This window comes from Argopecten irradians, chromosome 2 (assembly GCF_041381155.1).
Source record: "Argopecten irradians isolate NY chromosome 2, Ai_NY, whole genome shotgun sequence".
In the NCBI taxonomy this organism is placed as follows: domain Eukaryota; kingdom Metazoa; phylum Mollusca; class Bivalvia; order Pectinida; family Pectinidae; genus Argopecten; species Argopecten irradians.
This window is the reverse complement of record NC_091135.1, coordinates 40,330,202-40,342,520: the sequence shown is the minus strand read 5'-3', so window position 1 is coordinate 40,342,520 and position 12,319 is coordinate 40,330,202. Positions and strand designations below refer to the sequence as shown.

General features: G+C 32.7%; 1 pseudogene; it reads right to left on the bottom strand.

The window, feature by feature from the left end:
* Nucleotides 1–8,174: 8,174 nt before the first annotated feature.
* LOC138316640 (uncharacterized) lies at nt 8,175–10,618 on the bottom strand (annotated as a pseudogene).
* Nucleotides 10,619–12,319: the final 1,701 nt, after the last annotated feature.

Here is a 12,319-nt window from a genome sequence, read left to right as displayed (position 1 = left end):
TGTAGTGCACTAGAGTTAACAACATAGTGCACTAGAGTTAACACTGTAGTGCACTAGAGTTAACACGTGTAGTGCACTAGAGTTCACATCGTAGTGCACAAGATAAATGAGCCTGATACTCCTACTTATTGCATAAGTTGTACATGTACAAATTGTTCATGTATATATTTCATTGAATGGTTTTAAATATCTTTTAATTATTTCAGATGAATTACCAAATGTACTCTGTATTTAAAAAGTAGCATAACTAAGTGAGTATATATATGTAAATAATTAATTTATTAAATAAAATGGTTACTTTTATTGGTGTGCATTATTATATATAGGTTTCATCTGAGTAATTTAGCCTAATATGAGTTTTAATATTAAAGTAAAGACTATACCGTAAGCTGCAATATGGCTTGACCACATGCATCTTTTCTTTGGATATTTTTTTTCAGAAAATAAATGAATTTATTTCTTTATTAGGATAAAATATTTTATACTTGTTATATTAAATTTACTAATAGCTACATTTATTACTCAGATCAAATATTAGGTATTCTAGATATAAATAGCTATATTTATTTTAATTTATTTCATGTATTTATTGAATTTTTTTATTCGATTTTATTATTTATTTATTTGAATCATATATCTTTGTTTTTGTCATTCTAGAAATTAACAGCTATATATAATTTTATTTCACATTTAGAATGTCAGATTTTTTACATTTAGCAGTTTTGGCTATTACACTTTTATTATAAGTCGCTTGGTGAATTTTACCTGTACTGGCCAGGCTCCAGGCCTGGAGCAATAACCAAGCTAACTGGGGTCACCTGTCTTGTCATGCATGACTGCCCCTCACCTAATCCTGTAATTACTTATGAAGCCAGTTCAATTAACACAAAAATTGTGATTCCTGAAAATACAGGTGAACAGGTGCCCTATGAGTTTTGATTTTTGAAAAGTTACAGAACTTTGCATTTTGTCAAGAGTCAACAATTTAACTGAAAAAAATTAAGTTGAAATTTCTTAAAAAGTTCTTATTATTAGCTTCCTTTGTATCCAAATAACTCTGTCAGAGACATACAAATATAGATTTTATATGTCTCTGACTCTGTTAATTAATTATAGCAAGAAATTTATATGGTTATTTATAATTAACAGCTGTGCAATTGGGACGATCAGTCAATCAAATTTGCGAAATCATTCCATATGATAAACGGACCATGTTGATGAGTCTAATTATTTAAATCAAATCCTTACTTCTGTTTAAACAAATATTTCTACACATGTAATATTACACCATAATATTTGAAATATATTTTGATTGATATATTAAATTTTGATTTATTTCTATATACCGTATATTTATGTATAAACATATGAAATCTATATCAAAATTAAGCAGCAAAAGTTGTGTACATTTATGAAAAGATTATTAACTAAAAGTGATGATCATCGACTTGCATGTACATTAAAATAATGTGGAGTGTCGCATTTAATTCATGTTGTCTTTCAGTGTTTACACATACACATAAAATACAATATTTTTATCATATACATATCAAGGATTTCTATAACTACATACATGAACATATTAATTATTTAATTGTTATCATATTTAATTGATGTGTAATTGGTACAAAAGTCTGTCACATACACTGATATACATGTACTGTACATTGTACATGGGGATACAGGTATGCACTGTACCACCATACATAAATAACTTGTATACTGTAAACTCTTGGCACACAGGTCTTTCGTTATGGTCACTAGGCCTAGGGCCCTTTTCTCCCTATTTCCCCATCCCACCACTTGAGGTGACACCTTACCTGAGATGATCAGTCAGGCGTCACAGGTAAGGTATACCTATTTTCTTTAACCCCAGGGGGTCCATAATAGCATTCAATTCAATAGATATATATATATATATAGCATGCTGTGACAGCCTCTGTACCTGATTAGTTTAGTAAAGTCTTAACTGTCTACTTGACCCCATGTGGTTTTGTTTCATATAATAATAATAATAATAATAATAATAATAAACTTACAGCTACTTTTTATCAAAATATGCCTATTCTTTCAATTGAGAATTATAAATTGTTATAATACTGGTTTTTTTCCCTCAAAATGAAGATAATGTATTCACATTGTTTTTTATCTTGTTTTTATTTAATTTATATTTTTTGAGGAGATGGAGAGGGGTTTATTAATTATGTACTGTATAGTTAAATTTATACTACATGTACATGTGTATACCCCAGCCCCACCCCAAATCTACCTAGCTATATGTATATTGTATGTGTATTTCGCCACTCTGACACTTATTCTGCCCTCTGGACATGAATTGTTTTACCTGAAATTTAACTAACATGCTGGCTCAGTTATACATACGACCATCATACATACTAGTCCAAGAAAAGGATGTGATTACGTGAATGAACGTGTAAAATCAGATATTTAGATAATATATTGTATAAATTTCTGGTAAAACCTATAATCTAGCTAGAACAAATGTAGCTTCATGAACACTGTATCTAAAAATACAAGTTATTTAATTGACAATTTTAATTGTCCATGCACACTGTTGGGATTACTTTAATTTCATCCCCCATAAGGCATATTACAATTCAATGTCAGTAATTGTATAAGGTTCCATATGGTATCCGGAAAATTCATTCATTTATTTATTTCAAAATGAATATAAGTTATACCACAAATTTGAATATACTTGTATTTGTAAGGTTATACTGGAACATGTGTGTATCAAGCACTCGTACTGTAAAACTGAAGTGCACTACCTAGTGCACTAGAGTTAACATTGTAGTGCACTAGAGTTAACATTGTAGTGCACTAGAGTTAACATTGTAGTGCACTAGAGTTAACACTGTAGTGAACTGGAGTTCACATCATAGTGCACTCTAGTGCACTACAATGTTTAGTCTAGTGCACTACGTTGTTCACTACATGTGCACTACAAAGTGCACTAGATACCAAGTTTAGTTTGCTCCCAACTGTGTGTGTGTGTGTGTGTGTGTGTGTGTGTGTGTGTGTGTGTGTGTGTGTGTGTATGTATGTATGTATGTATGTATGTATGTATGTATGTATGTATGTATGTATGTATGTATGTATGTATGTATGTATGTATGTATGTATGTATGTATTATGTATGTATGTATGTATGTATGTATGTATGTATGTATGTATGTATGTATGTATGTATGTTATGTATGTATGTATGTATGTATGTATGTATGTATGTATGTATGTATGTATGTATGTATGTATGTATGTATGTATGTATGTATGTATGTATGTATGTATGTATGTATGTATGTATGTATGTATGTATGTATGTATGTAGTATATTGCATGAATCGGTATTTTTATGAAAATGAAAAGAATAAAAGAAAATGCTCAAAAAATGTAATATTCTCAACTCTGAGTGGGGAAAAAAAATGATGATGATATCATCAAACATCAAGTTAGACATTGATAAACATGATATAAAAATGTCTCCTAGTTTGTATCATTACAAATAGCCATTATCAATTATCAGAGCAGTGAGTGGGGGATAAGTCCTGATACTGGAGCAGTGGTGAATGACAGTCGTAGCGAAGGTATGAGAAGGAGACATATATTTAGAATTCATAAGTAAGTCCTGTTTACTGTTAACATTCTGAACAACAAGTTGGTCGAGATGACATTTCATTAACAAAACAGTGCGCATAGACACAAACATATATACAAAAAAGCATTGTTTGCAATGCAAAACGAATCCAACATGTAATATGTATTTTTAGTTCCAACGTACTTCCGGCAAATGCGGTGCCAATAGTCCCTTAACCCTTCCAAGGCTTAAGGAATAAAAACTGATACGGCCGTTATACAAATATAAAGCGGACACAAAGGTCCATAATTTCAATTTGACTGATACATTTTATACAAGTTTGATTGCGTGTACTGGTAATTCAAATACGTAGCAAAACCATTAAAATTCACAAATTCTTACACAGATCTGATTCTAGTAGCGACTTAAAATATAAAAATATATATGTGAAATGAATTATACATATTGTCAATATTTATTCATATTCATCAACAATTCAACAGAGTAGCAATGAGAATAAATCTAAGTCTAAACATGTTCATTATTTTTTCACAGTGTTTACAAAAATATAACAATCAAAACCATAGTGTATATGTACTATAAGAAATAAGACAATGCATTATCATATGAGATTAAGTTATAACTAGATAGTTTTATTGAAGGAGTGTATGTGTGCACAGGGCTCTGTTCCCTGTATGCGGGATGTAATTAATTTTGTATTACATACTTGTATATTGATTAATTGAATATCAGAAAACATGTTGTACGTTACATGTAGTATGTGTCGTATATAATCATAAATGGTAATCAAGATTTTTTTAAATTACATATTTACTGGGTGATATTGACTGACTTGTAATGTTTGAAACCAAGAAGGTGAACGATCGGTCACTTGGCGGCCATGAGAGGGTGAGCGCTAGCGTTGCCCTAATCCCTATTGATATTCTTCCTCGAGACTCTTTTATATTCGGACGTTTGATATATGTTTCTCGTCGGAATCCCTACTCGAGCCTTCTAAACTTTACTTTATTCTGGAAAATCAAGCCAGGTTGACCTACCTCTTGTAAGGGTCTATTACAGAAATAATCCAACTGCAGTGGTTCCCATACTGGCACACATCGCTAGTGGAGATATTTTTCTCTCCATACACACATATCCTTTTTTATTAACATGTAATAAAAACAAAGAACCATCCCATTTTGTAAACGATGTCTTGTTCCATTATTCTTTGAGCAGCCATTTTGAAAGTCCCTCTCTGTCATGTGACCGATATAGTCTGTTTCAATAAAATTCATTACTTGTATAACCTTATCCCATTCAATGTAATAGGCACTATCTGGAACGCACTATAGTGGTCACAAGCCACAACAACAAGCTCGGTAGTATTCTCGTTCTTGGATTCCTTAATTCCTCGGAATTTAAAAGAAATTTTCCTAGAATATTGTTCACTTTCTTCTATACGCTTCTCTAGCGCGTCCATTTTCTCCTCTAGGTTCCCAAATGATCTTATATTTTAGACTATGAAACCATTAACATTTAGACTAAACATTGACTATTGCATGATGATGAATATACTAAAAAGTGTTCAATATTGAACTTTTTCAATTTGTTCTTATTTGAATATTTTGCAATATAAAGAGTAACAGAAAGTTATCGAACCATCGTGGAGTATGTATTTCTGAGTTTATAAAAGGAAGCTGCAGTTGTTACTGGTAAAAGTTGACTATTAAACTAGAATTATTTGATTCCTTGGCACGCCACACAAGAGTATTTTATGTCATGTATGTCTCACACGTCGTCTGTCGTTTGAATTTTTAAGATATAGTCAATCATTTATCATATTGTTCATTGTAGACCATGTAAAAAATGTAAATACTTAAACTATTATAAAATTTATGAACGTTGAAATAAAATGTCTTTTCAAAACGTTTAGTTGCGTCATTATTGGTATTGCCTCCGATATGCCAGGTGATTCATTTCAAGGCCACTATCTTCTTCCGAGATAAATGAATTCGTTTTTATCCTTTCAATTCCTCAGTTTCAACTTTGGCTATCGTTAGATGAGCCTTTACCACTTGAATTATTATTTCCTGTCGATCTTCTAGTCTGTGTGGAAATTCAACCATTGCTTAAAATCAGCATCCTCTGACACGTCAATGTGTTTGGTAGTTACTTCATCGAGAAGTCGATCTGAAGCTGACTTATCAGTAATCAGAAGGAGAAATTAAAATAATATGAGTCCTTGGCACATTACAGGTTTCATTTATCAATTATGAAACCATGCAAACTACCTATATTTTCCCTGAAACAATTACCTGAAACAATTTCAGGAACAAAATGTGTGATTTTGTTTATTTAAAGGTTATGGTTGACGGCTGAGAGTATACAACACAATTACGAAGCGGAGTGCATAATGCCATATTTCTTTTCAGTAATAAATTGAAATAGGATTACCCTACAGGAAACAGAGTGTATACTTGTACAAACGATGTGAATAACTAGGCGGTGTAGATTGATTACGATACAGATGTATACATAATGACAATTATTATACCAGTTGATATGTAAATGAAGGCATAATTATCATAAAGGAGTTTGAACACAACAGTCATAAAGGAAATACCTTCACCCATTGAACCTAGACCTAAAAAAAGTCCATATTAGCTATTAAGACGATGGTCGTCCACCTGTAAGATAATGGAATCTAAGCACTTATTTGAGGGAAATTTAAATACGGCTGTATATCTGTCTAAATACAAGGCATTAACAAACTAATTCCATAATATCGGAGGTTTTTTTCCAAATTAGAGTTTATTCGATACAGTTGATATACAGGGCTGACATTAATTGTTTTCTCCTATAGGAGCTTTTATTAGACGCTCACCAATCATGAAATACATACATTTTTTCTTCATATCTCATTACATTATGTATTTCGCGAAGAGTAGATGTATTTATTTTCCTAAAGATAGCTTTTTAGTATATTTATAAACAGATCTTTTCTATCAATCGTTTTTGTTCCCGCTATCATCAGAACAAATTTCTGATTACCATATTCGCCATAATTATCGCTCCTCCCCTATAACCGCCGTACCATCATTTTGAGGAGGAATTGAGGTTATATACACTCATTCCCCTATCCAATTGATTCAATAATGTTTTGCAATTGTGTGATGCTTATAAAGTCAACATTGTATCCCATATTTCATAAACTTTCGATTCTTCCACATATGAAAAACAACGTTGAAATGCGTCTCAAAGGAATGAAGTCCAATGCATGTTAGCGGCATGTGACAGATTAATTTGCCATGGTTACGAAAAAAAAGTTACAATATGACAGATTTTTAGGAGTAATATAGTTACAGTTTTCGTTCACAACTTACATTACATTTTCGTTCCCTAATAAGCGCTCCATTGTTATAAATGTTTAAGCGCCCTGGGAGCTAATTACGGCAAATACGGTACCCTCGTTCCAGCAATTGGATAGTCGTGTAACAAGTTAGAGGGAAGCAACTCAATGATTTTCGTTAAAAAAAGACGAGGGTAGAAGTGAGAGGCTGTTGAGACGAGATCGTGCATCGTAGAAGTGAGATGGCGGTAGAAGTGAGATAGCGGTAGAGACGAGATGGTGGTAGAAGTGATATGGCGGTAGAAGTGAGATAGCGGTTGATACGAGATGGTGGGGTGATATATGGCGTCTGAGACGGGATGACTAAAATGAAATGATGAGATGATGACATATACGAGATGTTAGTTGGAATGAGAGGAGAGAGATAAATAGAGAGCATGCTGGGATGTATGTATAAGAATTGTATTGAAAATGAATGTGTAAAATCCAAGTGTCAAAACGGAAAATATGATACTTGTTTTATATACGTCTGAGACTATATGAATGAGATCAGATACAGGTGTAATGAGCCAATATCTGAGCACAAAAAAAAGAGACGTAGGTATAATAAACTTTACAGCTTGTGGTCAGATGTCTTACTCGTCAATAGTGATGAAATTACCATTACAATTCCCATTGGAAATCAATCCTTCTGTACTTCTGACCTGATATATATTACAGATGGTTTGTTCTAATTGCCAGCGGTTGGACAGTTGCAGTTTTTATAAATAGCCTCTCTCCTTGTTTTAACTGACCAATCAGCTTCCGGTTGACTTCTCAATTGGACAACTATCAAACAAAGCCAATGGTCAGCACTTTGAAGATTCATATAGACTAGAATATTCTGTATTACCTCGGTCAAAAGGAAAGAATTTAAGTGACTGATCAAAAAATGACCAAAATTGAAATTGCGGCATTGAAAGGATAAAACTCATCTCGTAAGAAGATATCTAATGTCATGTAATGGACTCTTGGAATCAGTTATGGCGAAAAATACAATTCGATCGACCTTCTATCTCCTGTCAACATTGTCTGTATTTACATTTGCACGTTATGAGACTCTGATCACCTTGACATTTCGGAGGCAAAAACAACGATGAAACAAAAATATTTGCTAAGATATTTTATTTCAACGTTCATAAATTATATAATGACGCTATTTAGTAAAATATTTACATTTTTACACGGTCTACAATAAAAAATGTGATGAATTATTGACTAGATCCTTAAACTGCACACGACGCGCGTCATATGATTAACATAAATGATAACCCTCTCATCCCCTCCCCTCCACACACACACACACACACACTTTCTTCAGCTTCAGCAATATAATATCTCATATTGACATGACCTTTCAATCATTCCATAATAAAGAAAACTTAACATGCTTTTAGGTGTGTGTCTATGAACTGTACGGGAGCAGACCGACAATTGTAGTGATCCAATCCACTTGAATAGTCTCGGAGACATTTAAAGTAAAACCGGAACTTACAAGATGGGTATTGACACGTCATTGACATGCATCCAGTTGTAAACACAATTATACTCCTCCATTCAGGGCATGCCCGACGCTTCAACACATTGTTGTCGTGGTATTTTGAATTTACTTGTGGCGAGTTATGGAGATATGAGATGATGATATCATCAGATAAAACATGTGCTGCTTCAAGTTCTTGCTGCTTGATTCTATTTTTGTCAATCTAGTTTCTAAATGATCTCTTTTCTACTCTTGTCATAGCTGCATTTGTTTCCTGAATGCCTTAGCGCCACACCTTACTGCACAAATCGTCCTTAGAATCTTTGACGTATGGGCATGTGGTTGAACATATTCCCTTATTAGCTCGTGCCAGCAGTAGTCGAACAATGCCTGAGGTGCTAAATAGAAAGGCAAATGTTTAATATATGATAACATACATTATTCTGTCTTCTGAACACTTCTTTTGGAAATGAAAATAAAAAAAATATGCATTCATTAGACAAATTGGTCGATATATTGGACTTCTGGTCTTTATAAAAAAAATAAGCAGAAATAATTGGAGAGGTCACTTTTTTATTATTCTATCTCCAATAACACGTAATATAATTACTTTTCAGCTAGTCTTTTGCTATTTCTTTGAATAACTTTGACTTTGACTTGAATGTTTTTGATCGTCGAAATCATATCATATTCCGGTAATGTAATAATATTTTTTTTTGTGTTATCAAACAATTACACAATTTCTTTAAATGTAACTAGATATACTCACTGATAGCATGTCCACATGGCATTTCGGCCCTCTGGTCTGTTGCGTTCAGTGTGATTATGCACTGGTCAGAAGAAATGTTTACGTGTTTTGGCAGTTTTCGTATTTTCTCGTGTTCCTCGCTTTTGTACAAAGCTTCAATAACATCCCCGTGACTGAAAACTTCGTGCAATAACCAGTCTTTGGTGACGTCAATCTTCCGTCCAAGCCGTTTTATAGTTGCGTCTGGTTGAACTCGGTTTATCTTTGATCGTCCTTCTCTGTAAATATAATATATTTTTTAACCATTTTTTCCTGTTTTAACACAATTTGAGAATATATCGTCATTAATGAATATAATTATTTTATTTTGTCATGGAAGAAATTCTTTGGAGTACCAAGAGAAATACATAGTCATTTTCGTTCTGAAACAATAAATCCAAGATTTTAACGCGATCACAGGCACAACGGTTAGGAGGAATCCGACATCAAATAACTGACAAATAAGCATTTGTTTTGATATTATCAGGCCCTCATTCGTCATTCTCTTCAAACAGAGGTAGGAAGAACTTCTTGTACAACAGACTCTTTGATGCATTGATGGGGAATGTTTTTAATGTAACATTGTCACTTGATTGTATGTCATATGATTACAAAGTGAAAGTAGATAAGACGAAAAGGTTTTGTCATACTTTCTATAAGGACGTTTTAATTATAATTTCAAAAATAAGATGAAGAGACAGTTGCTGTATATTTCTGTGTTTATTTTGTTTAGAAATTTTTATTGGGTTGTTTAAACAGTAAATTGTAAATCAATGAAGTGTTAATTCGTCATTTTAAAAATAAATAATATCTTCATTTAATATCACATTTAACAAGTTAATTAAAACAATTCTTATTTCATTTTAGTTAAGGTAATACAATATTTCTGTTATATTCATTCAACAAAAAGATGTTAAGACACAATTAAACATTACATTATACACTTTATGTATTATTACCTCACTAAACTCGACTTTGCCGTGAATCAGGGTGTGTGACTGTTATTTACATTGATCAATGTTCTGTTAATGTTGGAGAGAGTGAGCGGTAGTCCCGCTTTTATACTCATAAGGAAGCAATGTCTATATTAAGATATTATTTCGTCGAATGATTTCAGACTGTTTCAAGCATGTCTGAACAGGTTGAGACAATCGGAACACCTCTTCCTCGCCTGAAATTACGAAAGAGTTAACCTAAACAATACAGTGGTTTTGAAACTATACTGGTAGCACGCAACTTTATATATTTTAGGTATATATATTTATATTCAATGAGATATTGATTTCTGTTGCTGGCCACCTACTCTGTGTAACTTTTTGAATGAAAGTTACCAACAATGAAATGAAAGTCCATTCGTTTCATCATTGTGCATGAGTGTTCTTATGTCTTTTATCCAAACTATTTTATGCCCAACAATGTTTTTAACCTGATCTTTTAGATGCAGTCATTAGATATCTTTCTTTTGGATATATTACATGATATGTAGTTTGGTCCGTAATGACCTTAATTGTCAGTGGACCGTAAAACTGAAACAAACAAACAATGTATAACATATGATTAAAGTCTTTCAGATAATGAAATAGTTAATTGCTTTATTACTAATTAGTTAGTTTCCTTTGATTTTGTTTTTGTTATCAGATTTACTATATTTGAATGATCTGTGTATTCTGTACCTATACCGTGTACATTAATGCATCGTCATTAGTATGCTGTTTTCTCCTGTATATAGAAAAATATATTAAGTGCAGATAGATGGCACCCATTCCCTAATTTTCATTATAAATTTAAGACGTCAAACTTCATTCTGGTTAACGAATGATCCTCATACTTAACCGATAAAAAATATGAGGAAAAGAACTAAAATTGAGTAGGTCTGCAGGGGAATCGATTTACTTCAACTGATAAAAAATATGAAGAAAAGAACTGACATCGAGTAGGTCTGCAGGGGATACGACGATTTACTTCAACTGATAAAAAATATGAAGAAAAGAACTAAGATCGAGGAGGTAATTTACTTCAACTGATGAAAAATATGAAGAAAAGAACTAACATTGAGTAGGTCTGAAGGGGATACGATTTACTTCAACAGATAAAAATATGAGGACAAGAACTAACATTGAGTAGGTCTGCAGGGGATACGACGATTTACTTCAGCTGATAAAAAATATGAAGAAAAGAACTAAGATCGAGGAGGTAATTTACTTCAACTGATGAAAAATATGAAGAAAAGAACTAACATTGAGTAGGTCTGAAGGGGATACGATTTACTTCAACAGATAAAAATATGAGGAAAAGAACTAACATTGAGTAGGTCTGCAGGGGATACGACGATTTACTTCAGCTGATAAACAATATGAAGAAAAGAACTAACATTGAGTAGGTCTGCAGGGGAATCGATTTACTTCAACTGATAAAAATATGAAGAAAAGAACTAACATCGAGTAGGTCTGCAGGGGAATCGATTTACTTCAACAGATGAAAAATATCAAGAAAAGAACTAACATTGAGTAGGTCTGCAGGGGAATCGATTTACTTCAACAGATGAAAAATATCAAGAAAAGAACTAACATCGAGTAGGTCTACAGGGGAATCGATTTACTTCAACAGATAAAAATATGAGGAAAAGAACTAACATCGAGTAGGCCTACAGGGGATACGATGATTTACTTCAACAGATAAAAATATGAGGAAAAGAACTAACATCGAGTAGGTCTGCAGGGGAATCGATTTACTTCAACAGATAAAAAATATGAAGAAAAGAACTAACATCGAGTAGGCCTACAGGGGAATCGATTTACTTCAACAGATAAAGATATGAGGAAAAGAACTAACATCGAGTAGGCCTACAGGGGATATATTTACTTCAAATGACGAATATGGGGATAAGAAGTTCTTCTAATGGTGTTGACAAAAAGATTGTGATCCGCTACTTTATCAAAACACACAGAACACAAACAAAGTCATAAAGCATAAAACACTTGATGTACCATACCGAAGTAACAAACTGTATTAGTATAACAATGGATAATGGAATATTGTCTCAGCAGAACCATTACATTAAAGGAA